General features: G+C 60.8%; 1 protein-coding gene across 5 annotated transcripts in view; it reads left to right on the top strand.

Annotated features, from left to right (window-relative positions):
* The first annotated feature begins 16,880 nt into the window (after positions 1-16,880).
* The window catches only part of EPB41L1 (erythrocyte membrane protein band 4.1 like 1), a 63,927-nt gene continuing 54,297 nt past the window's right edge, over positions 16,881-26,510 (top strand). For all 5 annotated transcript variants that reach the window (XM_062009483.1, XM_062009482.1, XM_062009479.1 and 2 more), the window contains exon 1: positions 16,881-16,959. The gene's annotated coding sequence lies outside the window, so the exon portion shown is untranslated. The remainder of the gene's footprint in view (positions 16,960-26,510) is intronic.

Raw genomic sequence — 26,510 nt, 5'->3', positions numbered from 1 at the left:
AGACAGTGGATGCTGCAGCATTGAGGCTCTTGGCTGGAATACAGCCATCTCCATGCAGACAGACCCCCTGTGGCTGGGGAGCTAAGAGCAAGCGTAAGGAAGGTGGCATGAGGACAGTCCCTGCTGACTGGAGACCATTCCTGTCTCATCACAGCTGGGGCAGGGACCTGCACCCCTGCTCTGCTCAGCTCTCCCGAGGTTTCTGCTTCATATCAGCTTGCCACAGCCAGATTGTGTGTTTTGCTGTTTTCCTCATGCCATCTGCACCACTCCCTCCTCCCTCACTCCAACTGTGGCACACGCTATGGGGAAGGAGAGATGGCTGGGCAAGCTCTGGCCAGGCTCCTGGGTTTGACAAAGGGAGGGAGGGTCATCAGCAGCACAGGGGACCCGTGTCCTGGGCACAGGTTTCTCTACAGTGGGCAGAAATGCAGTCCTGTAGCTCTGCATCCCCTCTGCAGCCTGTGTGAACACACCCTGCTCTCTGGGTGCAGCTCAAAGAGTGCTAACGAGCCACAGGCCAGTGGCAGCTGCTCTGGGTGGCACCTGCTCTGCATGTGGGGCTGGCAACACAGCCTGGGCACCCCTGAGCCGTGGCTGGAACAGGGGCTGCTCACAGCCTGCAGCTCCCATCACGTGGTGGTGGGGCCATGGGACACTGCCTGGGGCATCAGGGACCTCTCTTTAGTCCTCCTGCCCACACCTGGCAGGTGTAAGAGAGCATCAGAGTGGCAGAGCTCTGGGGTTTCTAGATGAACTTGGCCCCTGCAGCTGAGATTGCCAGGGCCTGGGAGGTTTGTGGCTCAGCAGTGGGAGCAGGAGCCAGGGGTGGGCTGGGAGGACACCAGGAGCTGGTGCTGCCCAGGGGCATTGCAGCAGGGAGGAAGGGTCCAGATCTCCAGGGGAATTGCCTTTGTTTGCTCTCAGAGAGTGCTTTGATTCAAGAATGAGGCTGATATTTACCTTTTTTCTCTGCCCTCAGCTATCAGCTGAGACCAAAAGTGATGATAAGAAAGCCAGAAAACCAGGGAGGAGACTGAGGCAGGAGCAGCAGAATGGGCAGTGAGGAGAGAGATGCTGCAGGATGGTAAAAGCAGAGCAGGAACTGAGCCTGGAGGCCTCCAGCCAAGCCACCTGACTCCCCTCAGCCTCTCTGTCACATGTTACACTCTTTGGGTTTCCCTAAACCTGGCAAATTCCCACCAGAACTGTTGTTGCCTTCTCACCCAGGCTGCAAAGTAACACCCAAAGTAAGAGACACCACACAGGAGCAAATGCTTAAACACTAAACCCACAGAAATCACAAGCAAATGCTGCATTCATCATTCCCACATCAACCCCAGCAGCTCTGGTGATGACTGGAGGTAGCAGTGGGAGAGGAACCAACAGAAAGCAAGAAGAACCTGGTGTATTTGGGAGGAAGCCAGGAAGGAGAGCACTGTGGGTAGAGGACTCACGAGAAAGGCAGCTCCAGGTTCCTGTCAAGCAGAATCCTCCATCACCAGAGAACCATGGACTTGCCAGCACTTGCATGACCTCAGTTGTGACTCTGCATCCCATGTGCAGGTTCTGTCTCAGTCTAGGAACAGCTTTCTGGTTTTTCTGGCCTCAAAAGCTGTGTTGGTTTGTGTTTGGGGTGTGCTAAGTGCAATCCCCAGTATTTGCTGCTCTGGTGCAGTGCAAGCTCTGTGTGTCCTCGTGGACAGGCAAAGTCTGGCTGTGTACCACGGATCTCTGTTGGCAGCTGGGGAAGCATTGCTGTTTGGAAGCTGCCTGGGCAGCTCTCATCCTGAAGGCCAGCAACCTGTCTGCAGGCACAGGCAGCTGGGATGGGCTGTGCAGGGGCTCTGAGCTGGCTTTGCAGCCTCAGTCTGGGGGGAGCAGTGCCTTCTGGAACCTCTGCTCTCTCTCACAGGCCCTGACCTTTTCAAAAGTTTGACCCAAAAATGTCTCAGCTTGAGCATTTGAACTTTGCAGGGGGTTGTATTTGGGGCAGATTCTGCCATCTTTACCCATTTTCATAACACTTCTCAGCCCAGTATCTGGCACAGCTCCTTGGCAAGGCTCTGCTCTGGCACATCTCCTGTTCCAGATCCTGCAGAGCCAGGTGATGCATCACCAGCCTGACCATGCTGTCCCATCTACCCACAGAGCTCTCCAGGCTGGGAGGGGGAGGTAGTGTCAGTGTGGGGACAGCCTCTGCATCCCAGGAGCCGGCAGCAAAGGGGAGAGGTGAGGGATGAGGGATGTCAGCAAAGGAGTGAGCTGGGGAGGTCTGACACACCTCCCCTGTCCCTGCATCGCCACCTCCCTCCCAGTGCCTCAGCTGCCCTGATGCCTGGCCCTGCTCCTGCTCCCTGCAGCTGCCTGTGGTGGATCTGGAGAGGAGCTTGCAGAAGGAATGACTCATCAGACTTCTCACTACAGAGCTAATTGCTTCCTCTCCTGACTCATGCTGGGAGCCAGGCTGGAGCTGCACGGCTCAGGTGCACACCCAGCCCTGAGCATCCCCAAGGCTCGAGAGCCAAGACCTGAGGATGTGCAGCCCAGGCTGGACCAGTGGGCAGCTTTTGGGCATCAGTAGGCTGGCACAGCCTTCTCGAGGGCCTGAGGGGGTCAGTGCGCTTCCTGACTTCCCAGGGGAGATCTTCCCTATCCCCCTCTGGCAGCAGCTCCAGAGCTAGCAGCCATCCATGGCACATAGCCAAGCTTCTCCCTCCAGAAAGCAGCGAGGGCAGAGCCATCCAGCACCAGGATGCAGCCAGAAGTGACAAGGACCAGGAGCTGAAAGAGTTGGAGCACCACTTCATGTGGGTGTTGAGGAGAAAAGGCCCTTGTGGAAAGCTCTGCTGTGCCCTTGTGCTGGGAACATGGAGGCCATGTGTCCCAGCAAGGGCAGTGGCTGCAGGGCTGGGGCTGGCAGGCAGCACTCTGGGGGATTCCTCCCAAGCATCACACTCATTCCCATCAGCCTAAACCCATCTGCAGTGAGGGGGTGGAGAGCCTTAAGCACAAGCAGGAAGCACTGACAAAAAAAAAAGCCTCTTCAGTGTTGTTGTGCTGATGCAATCATGTCAAAAAACAAAAAGGCATCACCACCTGCAAAAGAGCAGGAGCTGACAGCCTGGAAATCCCACCCCAACTGCCAGCCCTCCAGGAGCCTGCCACAGAGCTCCTTCCTCCAGCCCTCATGCTCTGTGTGAGCCAGGCTGCAGCCCTGGCACCCCTCAGCTGACAACAGCTCAGGGTCTCCTCCCCTGGCACCCCTCAGCTGACAACAGCTCAGGGTCTCCTCCCCTGGCACCCCTCAGCTGACAACAGCTCAGGGTCTCCTCCCCTGGCACCCCTCAGCTGGCAGCAGCTCAGGGTCTCCTCCCCTGGCACCCCTCAGCTGACAACAGCTCAGGGTCTCCTCCCCTGGCACCCCTCATCTGGCAGAGCAGCTCAGGGTCTCCTCCCCTGGCACCCCTCAGCTGACAACAGCTCAGGGTCTCCTCCCCTGGCACCCCTCAGCTGACAACAGCTCAGGGTCTCCTCCCCTGGCACCCCTCAGCTGGCAGAGCAGCTCAGGGTCTCCTCCCCTGGCACCTCTCAGCTGACAACAGCTCAGGGTCTCCTCCCCTGGCACCCCTCAGCTGGCAGAGCAGCTCAGGGTCTCCTCCCCTGGCACCCCTCAGCTGACAACAGCTCAGGGTCTCCTCCCCTGGCACCCCTCAGCTGGCAGAGCAGCTCAGGGTCTCCTCCCCTGGCACCCCTCAGCTGACAGAGCAGCTCAGGGTCTCCTCCCCTGGCACCCCTCAGCTGACAGAGCAGCTCAGGGTCTCCTCCCCTGGCACCCCTCAGCTGACAACAGCTCAGGGTCTCCTCCCCTGGCACCCCTCAGCTGGCAGAGCAGCTCAGGGTCTCCTCCCCTGACACCCCTCAGCTGGCAGAGCAGCTCAGGGTCTCCTCCCCTGACACCCCTCAGCTGACAGAGCAGCTCAGGGTCTCCTCCCCTGGCACCCCTCAGCTGACAACAGCTCAGGGTCTCCTCCCCTGGCACCCCTCAGCTGACAGAGCAGCTCAGGGTCTCCTCTGCTGCCCCACACAGTTCTGCACCAGCTCCCCAGTGCCCCCAGTAGCCCAGAGCCACTGGTGCAGCCCCTGATCCCGTCTCCCCCCTTGGCCACAGCCTGAGCCCACTGCCAGCACTGCCCGAGGCACGGCGCCTGCTGCAGTGCCCAATGGCTGAGACAAGATGGGACTAGGCACTGACTCGGGCTCAAGCCCTTCCCTCAGCTCTGCTGGCAGCTTCAGAGCAGGAGGAGAAGAGAGCTGTAGCCCAGGGGTGGGGATTCTGCATGTGCCAGTGCATCTGAAGAGCTGGATGCTGCCCACTCCCTGCCTTCCCTGCCTGCCCATGCACACAGGCTCCTGCGCCGTGCTCGGTCCCGTCCCAGGGGGATGTGCTGCCTGGGCCCTGGGTGGCACATCAACACAAGGGAACACTCCTCAGAGATCAGACCACACTGAGCAGGCCTGGGACCCACTGTGGCAGCTCTTCTGCCTCCCCTGGGGCTGGGGCTGAGGCTGCCCAGCTCCCTCCCCTGAAACTCGCTGCAGGATTGCAGAGTCGGGAAGTGCCGCCACACGGGCTCCCTCTGCATGGATACTCTGTGAAAGCCCCTGAGAGCAGGACATAGTCCTGTCCCCAAGGACAGGAGGTCTCTTGGTCTGGAAGGCAGGGATGGGGTGGAGGCTTCTGGGGCACATGGCAGCCCACCCTCCCCACCTCCTTCTCTTTCTCTTGGGTGCTCAGCCCTGCTGAGCTCTGCCTCTGTGCCCTATAACCCTGCAGCCTGCCCAGGCTCCCTGAGCTCAATAAGATTTATTGTCTCCCCAGCACGAGGTGTACACAGAGGCAAACAGCTTCCAGCCTTCCCATGTCTGTCAGGTGATGGCTGGTGGTTAATGGTTAACTTCAGCAGCTTTCCTCCTGGCAGAGTCCTTCAACACTCTCTTTAACCTCTCCGTTAAAAGAAAACCAAGAGCTGGTTGGTACCTGGTGATTCTCTCCCCATCAAGGTGGCCCCAGTGCCCACCCTGCAGGTGCCTGTGGTCAGGCAGGACAAGGCCCCAGGCCAGGGTGGGCTGAGGGCAGGTAGCCATGGCTCAGGGCAGGTAGCCGTGGCTCAGGGCAAGTAGCTATGGATGAGGGCAAGCAACCAGAGCTGAGGGCAGGTAGCCATGGCTCAGGGCAGGTAGCCACAGCTGAGGGCAGGTAGCCATGGCTGAGGGCAAGTAGCCACGGCTCAGAGCAGGTAGCCAGAGCTGAGGGCAGGTAGCCACAGTTGAGGGCAGGTAGCCACGGCTCAGAGCAGGTAGCCAGAGCTGAGGGCAGGTAGCCACGGCTGAGGGCAGGTAGCCACGGCTCAGGGCAGGTAGCCAGAGCTGAGGGCAGGTAGCCATGGCTGAGGGCAGGTAGCCTTGGCTCAGGGCAGGTAGCCACAGCTGAGGGCAGGTAGCCACGGCTGAGGGCAGGTAGCCACAGCTGAGGGCAGGTAGCCACGGCTCAGGGCAGGTAGCCATGGCTCAGGGCAGGTAGCCACAGCTGAGGGCAGGTAGCCAAGGCTCAGGGCAGGTAGCCATGGCTGAGGGCAGGTAGCCACGGCTCAGGGTAGGTAGCCATGGCTGAGGGCAGGTAGCCACAGCTGAGGGCAGGTAGCCGTGGCTCAGGGCAAGTAGCTATGGATGAGGGCAGGCAGCCATGGCTGAGGGCAGGTAGCCATGGCTCAGGGCAGGTAGCCATGGCTGAGGGCAAGTAGCCACGGCTCAGAGCAGGTAGCCAGAGCTGAGGGCAGGTAGCCACAGCTGAGGGCAGGTAGCCATGGCTCAGGGCAGGTAGCCAGAGCTCAGGGCAGGTAGCCACAGTTGAGGGCAGGTAGCCATGGCTCAGGGCAGGTAGCCACAGCTGAGGGCAGGTAGCCATGGCTCAGGGCAGGTAGCCACAGCTGAGGGCAGGTAGCCATGGCTCAGGGCAGGTAGCCACAGCTGAGGGCAGGTAGCCATGGCTGCTGGTGGTGTGGCACAGCAGCGGGGCCAGGGGGTTCAGTTGCACTTAGAAGGAAGCGATGGAGGGCTGGAGATGCCAGCGAGGACCTCGGGGCCTGCAGTGACCAGGCTGTTACAGAGCCCTGAGCTGTAAATCATTGTCCCCAGGACCAGAGCGGGGTTGGTGCTCTGAGCCCCTCGGGACAGCCCCAGGGCCTCTGCAGGCAACACAGCAGCCCCTCAGCAGCTGCCAACACATCAGGTGCCGAGAGCTCCCTGAGGGCTGCAGCCACCAGCTCCCTCCTCATGGAAGGAGAAGGGTGCAGAGGTCAAGGGAGGTTCTGCTCCCCCTCTGCTCTGCCCTGCTGAGGCCTCATCTGGAGCCCTGTGTCCAGTTCTGGGCTCCCCAGCTGCAGAGGGACAGGGAACTGCTGGAGAGAGGCCAGTGCAGGGACACCAAGATGATCAGGGCACTGGAGCATCTGCCTTGTGAGGAAAGGCTGCGGGACCTGGGGCTGTTCAGCCTGGAGAAGAGGAGACTGAGGGGGGAGCTCATTAATAGTTACAAATATCTCACTGGTGGGTGTGAAGAGGTTGGACTAGATGATCTCTAAAGGTCTCTTCCAACCCTACCATTGTATGAGTCTATGATCTAGCAACAGGACAAGGGCTGATGGGATGAAGCTGGAACACAAACAGTTCCAGTTAAACATAAGGAAAAGCTGTTTCAGTGTTTGAGTGAGGGAGCCCTGGCCCAGGCTGCCCAGGGAGGTGTGGAGGCTCCTTCCTTGGAGGGCTTCAAGACCCACCTGGACACGTCCCTGTGTGACCTGATCTAGGTGGGGGGGTTGGGCTGGATGATCTCTACAGGTCCCTTCTAACCCCACCATGCTGTGATGCTATGAAAGCAGAGCCATTCCCCAGGAGTTCCTCCATTGAGAAGAGAATCAGGCTCCAGCAGTGACAGTGCAAAGGGGTGAGGGAGTGTTCTGCAGTGGTTTGTGTTGCCCTGGTGGCTGTTGATGAGCCCCTGATGCACAGCAACCCTCAGCCTGGGCCCTTGGCTCCTGATGGCTGGGTTACAGGATCCCTCCATTGCCATTCTTACTGCCGTGATGCAAAAAGCAAAGAGGCAAAGAGGCTTTGTGCTTGGGTTGTTACATTTTCATGGCAATTTAGCAAGGCTGGTGGATAGTCATTTTCCAGCTAATTTCAGTCCCTTTGCAGCAGCCCCTGAGCTGCAGGGCCTGGGCTGTGACAGCAGGGAGCAGCTCGTCTGCCACTCATGGAGAGAAAGCTGACCTGGGAAACGTTGTTATCAGCATTTGATAAGAGATGATAATGCTAATTTTGGTCCTAAATTCTTTCCTTAACAGAAATAATCAGCTCATATTTATCTTGGCAATTAGGGCTGCAGAGAGCTCACACAGTCAGAGAGCAGCCACTGTCTGCAGCTGAGACAGGAGAGGTTGGCGTGGATCAGCACAACTAATGCTGGAGGAGAAATTGTCCCCATGCTGTTGGAGGTCAGGCCCTGTTCCCCTTTGGGATGGGCTGTCCCACACCAGGCAGTCTGGCTGGTCCCTCTGATGCATCTGGCTTTGGTCCTTGCAGGAGGCAGGAGGCAGAGCCTGGCTCTGCTCCAGGGCCCAGCCTGGGCTCCTGCTCCAGGCCTGACGTTTGGAATGGTATTTTTTGAGGATATCTATGAGGGGTTTTTGCCAGAAAATGCCCTTCCAGGGCATCAGGTCCAGCTAGACACGTGCATCCCAGCCATCTGAAGGGCAGCTGTGTGCAGCATGGCCTGCCCAGGGTCAGCACACGTGTGCCAGGGTGCCAGGGTCAGTGCATGTGTGCCAGGGTCAGCATGTGTGTGCCAGGGTGCTGTGGGCTCCCAGGGTCAGCACATGTGTGCCAGGATCAATACATGTGTGCCAGGGACAGCATGTGTGTGCCAGGATGCTGTGGGCTCCCAGGGTCAGCATGTGTGTGCCAGGGTCAGTACATGTGTGCCAGGGTCAGCATGTGTGTGCCAGGGTGCTGTGGGCTCTCAGGGTCAGCATGTGTGTGCCAGGGTGCTGTGGGCTCCCAGGGTCAGCATGTGTGTGCCAGGGTGCTGTGGGTTCCTAGGGTCAGCACACGTGTGCCAGGGTCAGTACATGTGTGTGCCAGGGTGCTGTAGGCTCCCAGGGTCAGCATGTGTGTGCCAGGGTCAGCACACGTGTGCCAGGGTCAGTACATGTGTGCGCCAGGGTTCTGTGGGCTCCCAGGGTCAGCATGTGTGTGCCAGGGTCAGTACATGTGTGCCAGGGTCAGCACATGTGTGCCAGGGTCAGCATGTGTGTGCCAGGGTGCTGTGGGCTCCCAGGGTCAGCATGTGTGTGCCAGGGTGCTGTGGGCTCCCAGGGTCAGCATGTGTGTGCCAGGGTCAGTACATGTGTGCCAGGGTCAGCATGTGTGTGCCAGGGTGCTGTGGGCTCCCAGGGTCAGCATGTGTGTGCCAGGGTGCTGTGGGCTCTCAGGGTCAGCATGTGTGTGCCAGGGTCAGTACATGTGTGCCAGGGTCAGCACATGTGTGCCAGGGTCAGCATGTGTGTGCCAGGGTGCTGTGGGCTCCCAGGGTCAGCATGTGTGTGCCAGGGTGCTGTGGGCTCCCAGGGTCAGCATGTGTGTGCCAGGGTGCTGTGGGCTCCCAGGGTCAGCATGTGTGTGCCAGGGTGCTGTGGGCTCCCAGGGTCAGCATGTGTGTGCCAGGGTCAGTACATGTGTGCCAGGGTCAGCATGTGTGTGCCAGGGTGCTGTGGGCTCCCAGGGTCAGCATGTGTGTGCCAGGGTCAGTACATGTGTGCCAGGGTCAGCATGTGTGTGCCAGGGTGCTGTGGGCTCTCAGGGTCAGCATGTGTGTGCCAGGGTCAGTACATGTGTGCCAGGGTCAGCACATGTGTGCCAGGGTCAGCATGTGTGTGCCAGGGTGCTGTGGGCTCTCAGGGTCAGCATGTGTGTGCCAGGGTCAGTACATGTGTGCCAGGGTCAGCACATGTGTGCCAGGGTCAGCATGTGTGTGCCAGGGTGCTGTGGGCTCCCAGGGTCAGCATGTGTGTGCCAGGGTCAGTACATGTGTGCCAGGGTCAGCATGTGTGTGCCAGGGTGCTGTGGGCTCCCAGGGTCAGCATGTGTGTGCCAGGGTCAGTACATGTGTGCCAGGGTCAGCATGTGTGTGCCAGGGTGCTGTGGGCTCCCAGGGTCAGCATGTGTGTGCCAGGGTCAGTACATGTGTGCCAGGGTCAGCATGTGTGTGCCAGGGTCAGCATGTGTGTGCCAGGGTGCTGTGGGCTCCCAGGGTCAGCATGTGTGTGCCAGGGTGCTGTGGGCTCCCAGGGTCAGCACATGTGTGCCAGGGTCAGCACATGTGTGCCAGGGTCAGTACATGTGTGCCAGGGTCAGCATGTGTGTGCCAGGGTGCTGTGGGCTCCCAGGGTCAGCATGTGTGTGCCAGGGTGCTGTGGGCTCCCAGGGTCAGCACATGTGTGCCAGGGTCAGTACATGTGTGCCAGGGTCAGCATGTGTGTGCCAGGGTGCTGTGGGCTCCCAGGGTCAGCACATGTGTGCCAGGGTCAGCATGTGTGTGCCAGGGTGCTGTGGGCTCCCAGGGTCAGCACACGTGTGCCAGGGTCAGCATGTGTGTGCCAGGGTGCTGTGGGCTCCCACACCCACGTTTCCCACCTGGCACATGTGGCCTGGAGGCTCGGCAGCAGACGAGGCAGAGCCTGTACGGCTGGCAGGGGGCTGCTGGAGCTGCTGCCAGGTAGCCATTGGTTCAGGGGCACAGGCAGACCTGCAGAGCCTTTGCAGGGCATGTCCTCACTCTCATTTAGCAGCAAGGAGTTTTGCAGCCTGCTCCAGCCTTTGCAGTGCTGCAGAGCACAGTCCTGACTCAGCACAGCTCACTGCTGCTCCTGTGGCACCAGCCGTTCACTTTTGTCCTCTGCCCACGAGAACTGAGGGGATGTGTGTGTGCAGGGCCTTTGGGGCTGGCAGGGCACTGGGAGCTGCTGGGCAGGAGCATGTCAGCCTGGCTGGGGCTGGGCTGGCTGCTGGCAGACCCCTCACTCAGGAGGATCAGTGGATGCCCCTGGGCTGGAGGTGCCCAGGCTGGGCTGAGGTGCGAGCAGGGCTGGCACTGCTGCTTCTGCCACGTGGCTGGACAAAAAGGTAAGGGCTGAAAATGAGTCTTCTGTGCAGAGCAGCAAAGCTGAAGGGGAGAAGGAGCTCCCCAGTGCTTGTAAGATCAGTCCAGCTGGTTTATGCAAGGAGGCTTTTCTGTGTTGGTGCTAATGTCTGTCATATAGAACAGCCTCAAGTTTAGCACATCAGGACGTTCAGAATGTGACTCTCTGACTCCAGGACTTGCCCACGTGAGCAGCCTGAGCACAAAGCCTGTGGCACTGCCCTGAGCCAGCATCTCCTGAACACACCCCAAAAAGCAGCTGACACCCACACTGGTCCCACACAAGTGCTGGGGATGCTGAGGGCCTCAGCTGGGACCCAGCTGGGCTGAGGCACCTGCAGGGGATGTCCCGAGGAGGTGGGGACCTGCTGCTTCCCTGCTCTGGCTGACACCCCTCACGTTGGCTTTGCAGGGGAGACAGGCAAGGGCTGGAGCGGGTCCCCCTGGACCCAGCTGACCATTGGCACTGGGGATGCCTGGCCCTTCTCACTGTCACACACAAGAGCTTGTCCCCACAGCAGACAGCTCTCAGCTGTCAGCAGTAGCCAGGGGACCTCGTGCTCCCAGGGTGGGCTCTTCAGCAGTTCCAGCACTTCAGAACAGCGAGGGGACCTGGCCCAGGCAAATGCCCAATACCAACATCCACCCCTCAGACTGGCCAATGCCAGTGTCACTGAGCCCAGGGCTCCCACCAGCACTGCAGTCTCCAGCCCCTCTTCCAGGGCATTTGGGGCAAGAGGGGTTCCTCCTGCACCGTGGCCACGTGGCCCCTCTGCCCCTGTGCTTTGGAGGGGAGCTGCCAGCCTTCTGCTCTCCACCCTCAGCCTCCTCTTGGTCCCCATCCCATCGGGCTGGGGCTGAGGCAGCCTCAGGCCAGCCCTGCACCATCTGCCAGGGGTCAAGCAAGACCACAGCAACCACGGGAGCCCCAGCCAGGACACAGAGCTGGCTCCAGGGCAGCTGCCCCACGGGCCACTTCCCTCCTCCTCCAATTAAGCAGCATCAGCGGAAGCTGGCAGGGGGCTGGAGGTCTCAGCAGTGCCAATAAACACCCTGAAAAGAGGATCCCACCTCCGAGCCTGATCCTGTGCTGCTGGGAGAGGCTCCAGCCGGGTGCTGGATGCCCCTGGCAGGGGCTGGCACAGCTCAGATCTCTATTTTCCAAGCATCATTGGTGCCCCTGTAGGTGCTGAGCAGTAACACGGACGGGCTCTCGCTGTGAGCTGCTGCCAGGGCGCCTGGCCCAGGGACATTGGCTGTGGAGGCGTTTGCAGCACGTGGGGGCTGAGCCCTGGCAGCCCCACAGCCACAGCAGGGAGGCTGCTCGCTGCTCTCTGCTCTTGGCCGTGGGGTCGGGGGCAGCTCGTGCCAGAAGCTGCGCTGGAGGTTGCTCGGGCTCCAGGACAGCGGGAATGTGGCACAAACAGGGTTTGTTTCCCCAGCAGTGACTCCTCTCAGCAGCTCAGCTGAGGGCCTGTGTTCCCACGCCCCCGTGGGGTGGCATCCCCAGGAGGATGCTCCTCTCACCACACAGCACTGGGGAGGCGGGGGACAAAGTTCCTGTGTCCTCACTGGGGCCTCTCTGAGGACCTGACAAGCCCCTTCTTCTGCAGATTGTGGACTGGGTGTGCTGGGGAGAGCTAACCCCAGGCCAGGGCTGCAGAGGAGGAGAGCTCAGCAAGACCCCAGGGCACCAGTCCACCCTGCAAGTGCCTTTCTGGGGCAGATGCTGCCGAGGGGCCACCTGCAGAGCAGGCTGAGGGATGCCCAGGATGGGTGCAGCGGGGGGTGGCACAGCACCTTACCAGCCCCATGCATCTAGGACCCTCGTGGCTCAGGGGCCCAGGAGAGTGCAGAGCTCGCCCGTGCCCAGGCCATCCTGGCCCTGGCTGGGGGCTGTGGGGCTGAGGCTGTGTGGAGGCAGCAAGGCCCAGGCAGTCTCCCTTGCACATGGCATGGGGAGCAGAGCTGCTGCCTGGGTTTTGTGAGCAGTTTGACCCCCAGTGGGACTGGGCTCTGCTCCGGTCCCTGCGCTGCCCTCCTGCCCACGGGCACAGGCAGCACCAGCAGCACAGCCACAAGCCTATCACAGGATTTGGTCACTAATCCTCTCTGGAAGAGATGGCTGTAATTGAGCAATATTGGCTCAGGCTCTTAGTAAGCTCTCCCAGGCCACAGGTCCAGCAGTGAGGGGCTGCCATCCCCACACCTTCCTGGGCAGCAGCAGTGGGGCAGGGGGTGCACTGCACAGCTCCCAGCACGTGCCAGGGCAGGGGGTGATGCTGGGGCTTGGTCCACAGTAGCCCCCCCATCAGGGGTCAGACCATTTGGGAGCAAGCCCTATGCTCCAGGGCAGGACAAGTATGAGACTGAGACCCTCAGAGATGGCAGCAAGGAGGCTGGTTTTGCCTGTTCTGGGTGGCTGGAGAGGCTCATGGCTTCTGGCCCTACGCCACTGGCCAACACTGCAACGTTGGCCCAGCTTTTGCCCCGAGTCTCTGTGGAAATTTGGCAGCTGGTGGGGGGCCCTGGCACCTGGGCAAGGCCCTGGCCATGCTGCGATGGGCCAGGGCTGTCAGGGTGCCGGTGGGCACTGGTGGCACCAGGTTGGAACAGTCCTGCAGGGCTTGGTTCTTTTTCTGCCTAAATGAACCCTTAGATCATTCTTGACCCTCTCTTGGTTTGTTTTCTGCCATTCCAGCCTTCAGGTTGCACCTTTTCCTGTCTTTGCTGTACCCAGAGCATCAGAAGCTGGTATTTTCACAGTAGCTTGGCTCCAGGAGCTGGGACACTGGGGGCTGTAACTGGTCATCTGAAATCCAGGACAGATGGCTTTTCTTTTTCAGATGTTCTCTCCATGCCTGTGATTCTTAATAGAAAAATCCATCATTCTCCAAAGGTCTGCCCTGGGAAGCAACAGCTTGGGCAGCACCAGAGGCTGTGCAGCACAAAATCAGGTTTTTGAGCAGCAATGCCCTTTTCTGCTGGTGCAGTCCCCCAGGTCAGCATTCCTGCTGCAAGATGGCCTGAATGTCACACCCTTCTCCACAGCTCCCCAGAGCAGAGCAGCCCAGGACAGCGAGTGCTGAGGGACTCGGGAGCCACGTGAGAGGACGAGCCCCTTCCCTGGAGGGTGCTGCCACTCCAGCCAGCTCTCAGGGCGGTCATGGCAGCAGAGTGGTGAGCACAAGGGGCTGTGAGAGCCAATGGGACCACATCCACTCCCCACCACACCTTGGCCCTTCCCTCCTTTCTCTGTCTCTGGTGCTGTGTGTTCCTGCTGGGGCACTGGGCTGTTCCCTCACTGGGGCAGGTGGGTGTCAGGCTCAGCGTCCTGCAGTCCTTGCCATCTCCAAGCTGGCAGTTAATTAAACTGTCAGAGCCTTCCCTTTAAAATCAGGGCCAGTCAGACCCGTGCCAGGGGCTCCCCTCAGGAGAACTGCACTTCCCTGGCAGCGTCAGGGTGGAAAGGCACAGGATACCCCACGGCCTCAGCCTCGCTGCCTTCCTGAGCGGGACGGGACGGGTGCTCTGCAGGGACCCGCAGCCCGGGGCTGCAGCCAGCTGCTCGGTGCAGAGAGCCCAGCCACGGGAGCTGCGGCTCCCACAGGGCTCTGGGCTGCGTGGGGCAGGACATGCAGAGGGCTGGGGCTGCTGCTGGGCACAGGACCTGCCTGGCCCAGCCCCCTTCCCTTCCCTTCCCTTCCCTTCCCTTCCCTTCCCTTCCCTTCCCTTCCCTTCCCTTCCCTTCCCTTCCCTTCCCAGCTCACACACAGGAGTCACTGCCAGTATCACCACTCTCTGTGCTGGTTGCTCCTGACCCCATGGTTGACTCCCCAGGGACAAGTAGCACAAGTGGTCACTTTCCACCTCGTTGCAGCTCTGTTGGGTGGCATCAGCAAACCCACATCCCCCAGGCCTCAGGGACCTTCCTGTAAAGTGGGCAAGTACTCCTTCCCTCCTGGCTCCCAGGAGTGCCTCAGTTCTTTCCACTACAGTCCTACCCCTGCAAGGTGTGAAGGTGGGATGAGCCACAACAGTTACACAGGTGATTAATCTCTTTGAGTTAAATTTAAACAATGCATTGCCTGCCCCTTTTATTCCTGCCTGAAGCATGCCCAGCTGTCTGGAGGCCAGCAGGCATCGACAGCATTTGGGTACTGAGTCCTGTTCCTTGAGCCTTCCCAAGGATAAAGGCAGTGGGAAACCTGCTCATCCCCAAGACGTCAGAGCTGCAGACACACAGGGCTTGACCTGATGTCTCTGCTGACATCTCAGCCCCAGGGACTTCATTGAGCTGTGGATCCCACTCAGCTGGGAGGAAGATGGCACCAAGGGCTGGAAATGTTGTCTTTCAATGTTGACATTTGCCTGGATCTCCTGGAGGTGAAGCAGTCTGAGCTCATCACTGCCCAAAGGTGTGAGGGGCAGGGGCTCTCTGTGAGGAGCTGCTCCCTCTCCCCTGAGCCCTCCAGTGCCCCCCGGGGCCTCCCTCATGGCACAGCTTTGCTGAGGGGATGCAACGAGGAGCACACAGAGAGCATCTCACTAATCCCAGCTGGCAGCCAGCTCCCTCAGCTTCACAAAGGGCCTTTTCATGCCCTGCACAAACAAGTGAGAGGCATGAAAGGCTGTTATCGCAGAGCATCAGCACCAGCAGCAGCTCAGACAGGGCCTCCCAAAACAACCTCCTCTCTTTTCCCATGCTGCTGGGCTTTACAGAACCATAGCTTTGGGTGTACCCAGCTCCTCCACGGGCCTCATAGCCCCAGAGCTGTGTGAGGGGCAGAGTGCTGCATCCCTGTGCTTGTGACCCTGATGGGGATACGTTGCAGGGAGTGTTAATTGCTGGCTGTGCTTCCTTGAGGCTGTACCACAAGGGCTGAGGAACAGTTTGCTCTGTGCCTGGAAGGTGGAGCTCTAAGAGCTTGGAGGTGCTGTTCCTTGGAGGAGGTTTCCTCTTCACAGCTGCACGTGTGAGGCTAAACCCCTGGCTGCACTCCTGTCTCACCTATGTTCTCCAGGCATGAGCAGGTTTGCATGTAGAAATACTCAAGAAGGATGAGGTACTGCTAGAGGACGTGCTGATCCTCTCTGCTTTATGTCTCATAACACCAGGCCAGAGTCACTGCAGAGGGGAAAACTTGCTGGAATACAAGAGCTTGGAGGCTCTCAAGGAGACCTGGCAAGGACCTGTCCTGATGTTGAACAACCAGAACGTGCAGGCCTTTGCAATGTACACAATCACTGCGATTGCAAAAGGCCTCTAAGCCCATCGAGCCCAAGAGTCACATTTCCTCCATTTTCTTCTCAAGTGTGACAGACCCTGAGCCCTGGAGCAGGAACTGCTGCTTCTCCCCTGCGTGCCCTGAGCGCTGAGCACAGCCAGCAGCAGCCCTCGAGCCACAGAGCCACGCTGCCATTCGTTTTTTGCAACAGTATGGTGCAGCTTTCCTCCTGGCACGTTCCCTACAAACTCAGTGCAGCTTGTGAGCACGTCACCTGCAGCACAGCCACCCCACAGCACCTATCCAGAGGCCAGGGGTGAAAACGATGCCTGCAAGGAGAGCTGAGCAGCCAGCTGCAGTGGTTTTTGTTGGTAAGTGGTAAGTGAATGCCTCCCTCAAGCTCAGCTCCCGTGTGTTGCTGGGGAGGGTTTTTTCCTGCTATTTACCCAACTTTCCAGCTGGGCTTCTGCGAGGCACAAAGAGGCAGGACCTGCCTGAGTTTGTACAGTGAGTCAACAGCTCGGCAGGGGATTAGAGCCCACAGTGCTGCTGGCATCGCTGCCTTGGCTGCAGCCCCTGGACCATGCGGCCTCACTTTGTTGCTGGTACTCTCTGCCGGCCTGTGGTTTGCCAGGAAAGGCCTCAGTGTGGCTCATAAAGGAGGCACTTCATAAAGCAGTAAAGAACACAGGCCGCCTGACTCCAGCGCTTCATCCCCGCCGTGGGTCAGGGGTCAGGCTCCCTGCCTGAGAGGGAAGGGCAAGGCTTCCGAAGGCTGGTGGGGAGCAAGCTGAGGAGCAGCACCCAGAGGGGCCGGCACGGAGCCTGGGCACCCGCCGCTGCTGCCAGCCAGGCGACCGGGCGCTGACACACCGCGACGGGCTGCCCGGGCCGGCCGCGGCCTGCAGAGCGAGGGCAGGGCTGTCCAGGCCGGGAAGAGTCCCCAGGCCCCCTCCTCGCTAGCTTCAGAGGGACTGATGGCAGACGCAGCACTAGACATCAGAGCCAGGCCCAGCAGGTACGTCCAGGGGCACGACAGGCTGCTCGGGGCGCTGCGTGACGCAGCAAGTGCGGGAGGCGTTGGGTAACCGAGCCGGGGCTGGCCCCGGGCTCAGGGAACGAGGAAGCCGGGCCCGGCGCTGAGCTACGCCTGACACTCCCTGTGTCCTTCGCTCCCCGGCATCTGGAGGCCGAGCGCGCCGCGCACCTCCGCGCCCCGTCCCGCTGCTCACCTGCGGCCGCGGCGGCCACGCACCCAGCCCAGCCCACCGCGCTCCGTGCGGGACCCTCCCGCGGGCCGGGCCGGGCCGGGGGGCGGGCGGGGGGCGGGCCCGGGCGGCCGCTCCCGCTCCGCAGCGCCGCGGCCCGCCCCGCGCCGCCCCGCCCCGCCCCGCGCCGCCTCACGGCGGGCAGCACGGGCGGGCGTGCGGCGGCTGCGGCGAGGGGCCGCGCCCGGGAGCCGGCGGCGGCGAGGTGAGCGCCCGGGGGAGCGGGGAACGGGGAGCGCCGGCAGCCCCGAGTGCACGGGGAGAGGCCGGCACGGCTGAGGCAGGCGCGGCCCCGCCGCTTGGGAGGCTTCATGCGAGCGGGGCCTGCCCTTCTCGGCGGCGGGGGGAGGGCGAGCATCGCATCGCCGCGCCGTGAGCTTCCCTCCCCGCACCGTGAGCCTCCCTCCCCGCGCCCCGTGCCTCCCTCCCCGCCCCCCGAGCCTCCCTCCCCGCACCCTGAGCCTCCCTCCCCGCACCCTGAGCCTCCCTCCCCGCACCCTGAGCCTCCCTCCCCGCGCCTCCCTCCCCGCACCGTGAGCCTCCCTCCCCGCACCCTGAGCCTCCCTCCCCGCGCCGTGAGCCTCCCTCCCCGCACCGTGAGCCTCCCTCCCCGCACCGTGAGCCTCCCTCCCCGCGCCCCGAGCCTCCCTCCCCGCGCCCCGAGCCTCCCTCCCCGCGCCCCGAGCCTCCCTCCCCGCGCCCCGAGCCTCCCTCCCCGCGCCCCGAGCCTCCCTCCCCGCACCCCGAGCCTCCCTCCCCGCGCCTCCCTCCCCGCACCCTGAGCCTCCCTCCCCGCACCCTGAGCCTCCCTCCCCGCACCCTGAGCCTCCCTCCCCGCACCCTGAGCCTCCCTCCCCGCACCCTGAGCCTCCCTCCCCGCGCCGTGAGCCTCCCTCCCCGCGCCTCCCTCCCCGCACCGTGAGCCTCCCTCCCCGCGCCTCCCTCCCCGCACCGTGAGCCTTCCTCCCCGCGCCGTGAGCCTCCCTCCCGCGCCCCGTGCCTCCCTCCCCGCGCCGTGCCCGGCCGCTGTGCGGTGCGGGATGCCGAGGTCGGGCCGCGGCTCCCCGCGAGGGTTCATCCGTGCGGGGGGCGGCGGGTGCGAGGCGGAGCGCGGGGAGGCGGCGGCGCGGGTGCGGAGCTTCGCTGCGGGCTGGGGCAGCCCCGGGGAGCCGTAGCTCCGAGCCGCGGGTTGCCGCAATAGCATTTAACTGCCGGGCTGTGATTTCAGGGAGACGATTTACATTAGCGGGAGAATGTGGAGGGAGCCAGGAACAACTTGGAATGGGTCCTCGCATATTTCTGTGGTTATTTTTGGAGTCTCGTCATATGGCAGGAGGTGGGCTCTGGAGGTATCCTTGAGCTCAGCATTTTCTCCATAGGCTGGTTGCCCGGGTGATTGTACTAGAGGAGCTGCGTGGCCCTTTTCTCTGTCAGTGCTTTCTGTGTGAAACGCGATTTTTCCTGCTGTTTCCGCGGTGGTTTTGTTTCCCTCCGGCGCGCCCGACCTGCTCCGCGCTGCCGTGGGGAACCTTCTGTGGCCAAACAATGGTCTGGGTATGCCTGGCTGAGTATTCACAATGTGTTGCAGGAGCAGGCGATGGAGAAGCTGCGTTTGATTCAGCTGTAGCTGGTGTGAGGTGACTCCTGATCAGCCCTCCCTCTGCTGCTGTGGATGAGGTGTGGCTTCTCCGGCATCCCTAGAGAGACCAGCCCATGCATCGGTCTCCTTCCTGCGCTTAACAAGCACTTTCTCTCCTGCTTTCTCATGCTAGACTCGTCCCAAATGATCCTTTTTTTTTGCTTCCAAACAACTCGGGATGGGGGAAGCACGTTGCTACCGAGGGCTGCTCCTGGGGATTGCCTTGCAGACCTCTGCATCCTTTGCAGCACGCTGGAGGACTCTGCGTGTGCCAGACCCCTTTGCAGCTGTGCAGGCTGGAGAGCTGTTTGGGTGGCGTTCAGGTGCATGCCCTTGTTGCTGCTGAGCAGCTTTGGAGCTGAGAGGAAGCTGGGTTTGAGTGATGATCCATACAAGAAGGGAACTACCCTTTAATTAGATTTGCTTGAGAGTCTGGTTTGGTAGGCATGGAGTCTGTCTGTGGAGGCCTGCCCAGGGTGCTTGAAGCCATGCCCTTGATAGGACTCTGGTCTCTGCTGCTTGCAGGGCATGTTCTGGAAGCTGTGGCAGACCCTGGCTGTTGTAACCTATGGCAGGTCCAGAACCACTCTCTCTCTCCCAGAGCATTCCCTCCTTATGCAGGAGGAGCCTCCGTGTGTCATGTTGAAGGGTCACAATGTGGTGTCCCTCAGGGGGTGAGAGCCACCTCCCCACTGGCAGCCCCCCAGAAGGAGTTCTTCTGCTCCTTGTGCCGTCCCTGTGCTGTGTTGGTCAACAGCTTCAGCCGCAGCTTCAGCCCTTGACGTGGCCGTCATAAACTCAGATGAGGCTGCATGCAGCAGAGCCCTGGGGTGGGCTGCAGGAGCAGGGTGCATGCAGCATAGCCCTGGGGTGGGCTGCAGGAGCAGGGTGCATGCAGCATAGCCCTGGGGTGGGCTGCAGGAGCAGGGTGCATGCAGCAGAGCCCTGGGGTGGGCTGCAGGAGCAGGGTGCATGCAGCAGAGCCCTGGGGTGGGCTGCAGGAGCAGGGTGCATGCAGCAGAGCCCTGGGGTGGGCTGCAGGAGCAGGGTGCATGCAGCAGAGCCCTGGGGTGGGCTGCAGGGGAGGCTGCATGCAGCAGAGCCCTGGGGTGGGCTGCAGGGGAGGCTGGATGCAGCAGAGCCCTGGGGTGGGCTGCAGGGGAGGCTGGATGCAGCAGAGCCCTGGGGTGGGCTGCAGGAGCAGGCTGCATGCAGCATAGCCCTGGGGTGGGCTGCAGGAGCAGGGTGCATGCAGCAGAGCCCTGGGGTGGGCTGCAGGGGAGGCTGCATGCAGCAGAGCCCTTGGGTGGGCTGCAGGAGCAGGGTGCATGCAGCAGAGCCCTGGGGTGGGCTGCAGGAGCAGGGCGCATGCAGCAGAGCCCTGGGGTGGGCTGCAGGAGCAGGGTGCATGCAGCAGAGCCCTGGGGTGGGCTGCAGGAGCAGGGTGCATGCAGCAGAGCCCTGGGGTGCGCTGCAGGAGCAGGGTGCTGGGTGCCATGTGGCGCTGGGTCAGCTGCAGAGCCCGTTTGTTTGTGCTGATGGTGGGCTGGCTTTGGCTGCAGGTGCCGTGTTCCTCCGCTCCTGTTTTGGTAGCTTGTTGAATGTTGTAGCTAGAACTGTCCAGAATTCTTATCTTTATCTTTTTTTTTAGCAATCACCACTTTCCCACAGCTCAGGGGAGGTGCTTTGGTTTGGAGGAAGCATCTAAGAAAGCTTGAAGTCCAGTGTTGTATTTCTGGTCAAAAAGCATGAGTGTAGAGGACAGCCCATGTTCCTGGCCTGCAGAGGATGAGGATTTCTGTACCTGTCCAGTGAGGGCACAGAGCTTGCTGAGCCCTCTGCTTGGGCTGCTGCCGTGGCTGCCACCACCACCCTTCCAGGGTGCCTCCTGGCCTGTGGTTTATGGGTGGCTGAGTTGGCTGAAAAAATCACTGCAGTGTAGAAGGGGAAGAATCTTACAAATCAGTTTTCTTCCCCCAGGCAGGTGAGCTGCCTGTAAAGCTCTGGGTGCTTATGACCTTGCTTCTGGTGAGGAGCTGGATCTCTCCTTGATCTACAGAATAACCTTTGCTGCTTTGTGCTGCCTGTGCTGAGCCCCTGTCCCGTGTGTGACTCCACGCTGTTGGCTGCCTTCCTCCTTGTGTGAGTGCTGCTGGTGACTTCTGCCTCACTGGAGGAGCTTTTCCGAGGCAGACAGACCACTTAGGTGCCGGATTAACTTTGTCCCTAAAAGAAGAAATCTTTCCCATAGCTAATTAGCATTTCTAAATTAGGAAGTCCCAGAGAATGACCTGTTGATTAAAGGGCAGGGGGTGGGCTTGGCTGTTCCTGGGCTTGCCCTTAGTTTCCTGCCCAGTCTTGCAGACATCCCTCAGGTGTCCTTTGCCTTGATTTTGTTTGGCTGTGGGCTGGGGATGTTTCCCTGGTGTCTGGGGTGCAGTGCTGGGGCCCTCAGAGGCAGCTGAGGCTGGGGATGTTTCCCTGGTGCCTGGGATGCTCAGGGGCAGCTGGGGATGTTCCCCTGGTGCCTGGGCTGCAGTGCTGGGGCTCAGGGGCAGCTGGGGATGTTTCCCTGGTGCCTGGGCTGCAGTGCTGGGGCTCAGGGGCAGCTGGGGATGTTCCCCTGGTGCCTGGGGTGCAGTGCTGGTGCTCAGGGGCAGCTGGGGATGTTTCCCTGGTCCCTGGGGTGCAGTGCTGGGGCTCAGGGGCAGCTGGGGATGTTTCCCTGGTCCCTGGGGTGCAGTGCTGGGGATGTTCCCCAGGTGCCTGGGGTGCAGTGCTGGGGATGTTCCCCTGGTGCCTGGGGTGCACTGCTGGTGCTCAGGGGCAGCTGGGGATGTTCCCCTGGTGCCTGGGGTGCAGTGCTGGTGCTCAGGGGCAGCTGGGGATGTTTCCCTGGTGCCTGGGTGCAGTGCTGGGGCTCAGGGGCAGCTGGGGATGTTTCCCTGGTCCCTGGGGTGCAGTGCTGGGGCTCAGGGGCAGCTGGGGATGTTTCCCTGGTGCCTGGGCTGCAGTGCTGGGGCTCAGGGGCAGCTGGGGATGTTCCCCTGGTGCCTGGGGTGCAGTGCTGGTGCTCAGGGGCAGCTGGGGATGTTTCCCTGGTCCCTGGGGTGCAGTGCTGGGGCTCAGGGGCAGCTGGGGATGTTTCCCTGGTCCCTGGGGTGCAGTGCTGGGGATGTTCCCCAGGTGCCTGGGGTGCAGTGCTGGGGATGTTCCCCTGGTGCCTGGGGTGCACTGCTGGTGCTCAGGGGCAGCTGGGGATGTTCCCCTGGTGCCTGGGGTGCAGTGCTGGTGCTCAGGGGCAGCTGGGGATGTTTCCCTGGTGCCTGGGTGCAGTGCTGGGGCTCAGGGGCAGCTGGGGATGTTTCCCTGGTCCCTGGGGTGCAGTGCTGGGGCTCAGGGGCAGCTGGGGATGTTTCCCTGGTGCCTGGGGTGCAGTGCTGGGGATGTTTCCCTGGTGCCTGGGGTGCAGTGCTGGGGCTCAGGGGCAGCTGGGGATGTTCCCCTGGTGCCTGGGGTGCAGTGCTGGGGCTCAGGAGCAGCTGGGGTACCAGTGGGGAAGCGAGCGCGTGCGGGGAGATGAGCTGTGGATGGAGATGAGCTGGGGATGGGCTTGAGCTTTGCAGCATGTCTGTGTGGGTGTCTGCAAGGCCTGTGTTTAGCTGTGTAGTAGACTTTCGTGTGGTGCCTGTCACTTGGAGGTCTGAGCCGAGTCTGAAGCTCTGTTTTACGCATCAATTCAAAGGCAGAAAGCAGTGGAGGTTCCTGTGTCCCTGCTTGCTGGGAGCTCCTGAGCAGGAAGGCTCCTGCAGCTGCAAATACACGACTCCACACGGCATCTCCAAGTGTGCTTGCACTGAGGCTGTGACAGCGATGGCTGCAGGCTTATTGCTCTCATTAGAGCAGCAGGGTGGCTCTGAGTCAGCAGCTTTGGGTTTGTGATGGCCAGGGCCATGGTGCTGGGGAGACCTGCGAGGTTCCTGTGGTGCTGAGGGGAGGGGGCTGGCCCTGGCTGGCCCCTTCTGTGTGGAAATGTTGGGGTTTCAGCCTGGACTTGGCTCACTCTTGGCTCATGCTGTCACTTGGGGCTGGAGGGAGTTGTGTGTGCTTGTGGCAGCTGGAGGACAGGCCCGTTTGGGAGCCCTTTGCAGCACCTGCCCCGTGCCGTTGGGGTGGCTGAAGCTGAGCGGGGCAGCTGCCCGGGCTGGCCGATCCCTCACATGTGGCTGTGCCTGGCTCACGGGCGGTGGGAAGCAGGGTGTGAGGAGGCTGTCTGCAAGGGGCACATGTTGCAGTGTTGCCTGGTGGCTGCAGATCCATCTTTCCTCTCCTGCCAATCCTCAGGTTGGCTCAGGGGGTTGTCCAGGGCTTGAAAGGGAAGAGAAGGGGCTCTGAGCAACCACATCTGCTGTGGAAGCTGTGTCTGTCTGCAGCAGCTCGCCTGGCCTCACAGCAGGGCCCTGGCACAGGATGGGATGGTGGGCACAGGATGGGATGGTGGGCCCAGGCTCTGCTCATGGCCCTTGTCTTGGATTATTATTGCTCCCTCCACCCTGCCACAGTGTTTGGAGTGAGCTTTTGTACAAGTGGGACAGGAGCCAAGGTTTGCTCTCCCTGTGCTAGACTGGGTGGTGTGGAAAGGGGCAATCCTCCCAGAGTGGCTGGTTTGGTACAAACCCCTCAGGTCTGGTGTCCCAGTACACAGCTGAGGGTGCTTTGGATGGAGGCTGGGAGCTAGTCAGTGGCCTGCCTATAGCATGTGTGTGCCCATGTGGGAGCTCGTGAGTTTGCTGTCTGGGAGGGTGGGAGAAGCAGGCAGAGCCTGATAATGCTCTGGAAGAGGAATTCCTTTGCATCTGCTGAGGGATCTGCCTTTTGCCTTCCAGAGGGCAATCCTGGGTCCCCTGGGCAGTGCCCAGGCTGAGGCCCAGAGCACCCAGGGCTGGGTAAGCAGCAGCCTGGTTCTGCTGTGATCACGGTGCAGAGAGGAGACTGGGCTGGCCCCTATTGTGCTCAAAACACGAGACAAACGAGGCTGAGGCCACAGACCTGCCATTGCCAGAGGGTCAGCAGTTTTGCTCAGTCACTTGGCCTCTTTGTGGAGATGAAAGGTGGTACCAGCAGTTTAGTATCTGCTCCATCCCCTTTGTGGACCCTGTGGCCGTCTGCTGGGGCTGGTGCCACCACCCCCTTCTCCAGTGCTCCTTTGCCAGGAGACCTCTTGGTGCTGGGCTGGAAACCAGGTGCTGCTCTGGTGTAAAATGCATCCTGTGCTCGAGGCGATGCTGAATGAAGATTCACAGCACAGCCCGCTGCCAGGTCCCACCCACAGGCTCCTTCCTCCCTTTGCTCCTACTAACCCACTGCCTGGCAGCCTGGAGATGTGTTCTGGGATCCTTCCCCAGGTATTGGGTGGAGAGGAAAACACAGGGTGGAGTCACCTCTCACACAAAGGAAATGTTGGGGGACCGTTTCTGTGGATGTTTTAGGTGGCTGGGGAGAGATTAAACAGGTCTTAGCACATGGAAGGCCCCCTTCCCACCCTGGGAATCTGTTCTCTTGTGCTGTCTTTCAGAAGATAATTTTAGCTCTGCTGTTTCTTTTTTTCCCCCATCTCCTGTGTCAGGCTTTGGAAGGGAAACATGTTTCTATGGGAGAGCAGAATGAGCCATTGCACGAGACATTTTGTTATGGGTAGAAGGGCCAGGCAATCTGATTGTGTGTTTCAAACCACACCTTGCCCTTTGTCATCAGCTCCCCGTGCTGGCAGTGGGGGGTGAGAGCCAGCAGAAAGCCCCCCAGCCAGGCTGGGGGCAGGGGGATGTGTGTGCCCTGGATGGAGCAGCTCTCCTCATCCTCCTCCTGCACACAGGTTTGTCTCTGTGATCCCGTGGGGAAGCAGCACCCCTGTGTATGAGGGAAGCAATTAAATGTCCTAATTAGGTGCAGTATTGATCTCCCAGTGTTTCTGCTGGCAGCAGCTCCCACTGAGCGTGGGGTGCCCTGAGGGAGCTTTGGGGCTCTGCATTGCTGACAATGAGGGATGTGCAGGTCAGTGGGTGAGCGGTGGCAGGGCCCAAGGGGTGCTCATACAGCTGCATCAGCTCCTCGCTGCAGGAAGGTGCAATTTTTGACATGGATACAAAGCCATCATTGGTGGAGAACTTTGGGGTGGGAAACTTCCAGCCCTAATTCTCACCAGTGCTGCCTTTTAGGGGATTTCCTGCAAGCCCTGGCAGATGGTCTGGTTGGGCTCTGGGTGTCTGTGTGCCTATGTGGAGCAGGGGCTCATTACCTCTGCAGAATCACTGGAGCTCTTTAGGGAACCAAAAGAAGCTTTCTGGTAGTGTGACATGAGCAAATCCCTGCTGGTCACCTTGGTCTCTTGTGTGATGCATCTGTCAGAAGTGCAGTGGACTTTAGGGTGACCATTACAAGTGCTACCTATATCTATATAGAGATACAATCACAATTGTTTTGGTTGTTAAAGCCCTTGAAGCTGCTGCAGTCCCAGCCCTGCCCTCATCACTAACCCACAGCCCTCAGCTCCACGGCTTTGGGATCCCTCCAGGGCTGGGCACTGCCCCAGCTCCCTGGGCAGCCTGGCACAGGGGCTGACACCCCTCTCAGGGAAACAGTTCTGCCTCAGCTCCAGCCTCAGCCTCCCCTGGGGCAACATGAGGCTGTTTCCTCTTGTCCTGTCACTCATCACATGGGAGAAGAGACTGACCCCCAGCTCACCAGAGCTTCCTGTCAAGGATCTGCAGAGAGTGACCATGTCTCCCCTCAGCCTCTTCTTCTCCAGGCTGAACAACCCCACAAAACTCAGCTGTCCTTGCTGTGGTTTGGTGGCAACTTGTGTTATTGCTGCAAGGCCACTGGGACGCTTCTGTGCTGCTGCAAGGGCTCTGGAGCTTCATCCCAGTGCTGTGGCCGAGGCAGCCTGGTGCAGGTAGGAGAGGCCACCTGGAAGGCCCATGGTCCTCTCCCCCTGGGTGCTGCCTGGGCCATTCTCCCTCGGTGTCAGAGCTGATGTGATCCCAGTGCAGGGTTGAGCTGTGCACAGTTGAATCTCTGCTCATGCCTCATGCCTGGCCACGCTGCCCTGGCTCTGCCGTGCCGCCCTGCCCAGTTATGTCCTGCTCTGGTGGGCACAAGAGGGAACATGAGCAATCCTTGTCCTCTCCTTGGCCTTTGTTGGGCCCATCAGCGTTTTCACAGTGGCCTGGGTTGGGGTGAGCAGCCTGGGCCGTGGCTGTGTGCTGTGTGTGGGTCACTGTGGCGTGGCTGTGGCTGCGGTGCTGCCGGCTGAGCGGCGTGCAGGAGGTCACGCTGCCGCCCAGCATGGACGTGTTTGTTTGCAGGCACAAGTGAGCAGGGTTGGGGGAGGGTCTTGCTCCCGCTGTGTGTATCCTCAGAACACTTCATTAATAAGATACTAATTGATGCAGTAGCTCAGATCTCAAAATGTCTATAGCTCAGAGCCTGCTGCGGCGCAGCTGGCCCTGGTGAACGCTGCTTCCTGCAGCAGGGGATGGGAAGGAGGGACAGTCGGTGTCTGATGGAGAGTGCAGAGGCTTTGTTTGGCAGCATTAACACAGACAGATTGGGGAGCATCAAGTGCCACTGTCCTGCCACTGCATCCTCCATCCTCCCTCCCAGGAGGAGCACGGTGCAGCCCCAGCAAGCCCCAGATGCTGCCAGGGCCGTGGGCCCCGTACCCTTTCTTCTGGGTCTGTGGGAATCCATCCCTGGCTGTGTCTGCCTGCCCATCTCCGTGCTGCATCTCCTGCCTCACCCCTGGGCTGGGATGCTGTGAATGTGGGAGCAGCACCAGGCCCTCACACAAATGGCAGGGCAGGGCCGTGGGACTGTGCTGGGAGAGGGTCCCATCCGTCCCTGTGGCTGTGTGTGACCGTCTGCAGGTAGGGCCAGGAGCTGCTGGTGTTGGAGCCGGTTCCCTGGGTCAATGTGGCCTGTTGGGGCATCTGTGTGCTGCTGCTGGGCAGCTCTTCTGATGGGCTCTTTCCTTTGGCTTGTTGGCCTCTGGCAGTGGCATCTGCGTGAGAAGAGGAGGCAGGTGAGGGAGAGAGAGGTGTGTGTGGGCTCTGGTAATG

Source organism: Colius striatus, chromosome 16 (genome assembly GCF_028858725.1).
Source record: "Colius striatus isolate bColStr4 chromosome 16, bColStr4.1.hap1, whole genome shotgun sequence".
In the NCBI taxonomy this organism is placed as follows: domain Eukaryota; kingdom Metazoa; phylum Chordata; class Aves; order Coliiformes; family Coliidae; genus Colius; species Colius striatus.
This window is presented reverse-complemented; position numbering and strand designations above follow the sequence as displayed.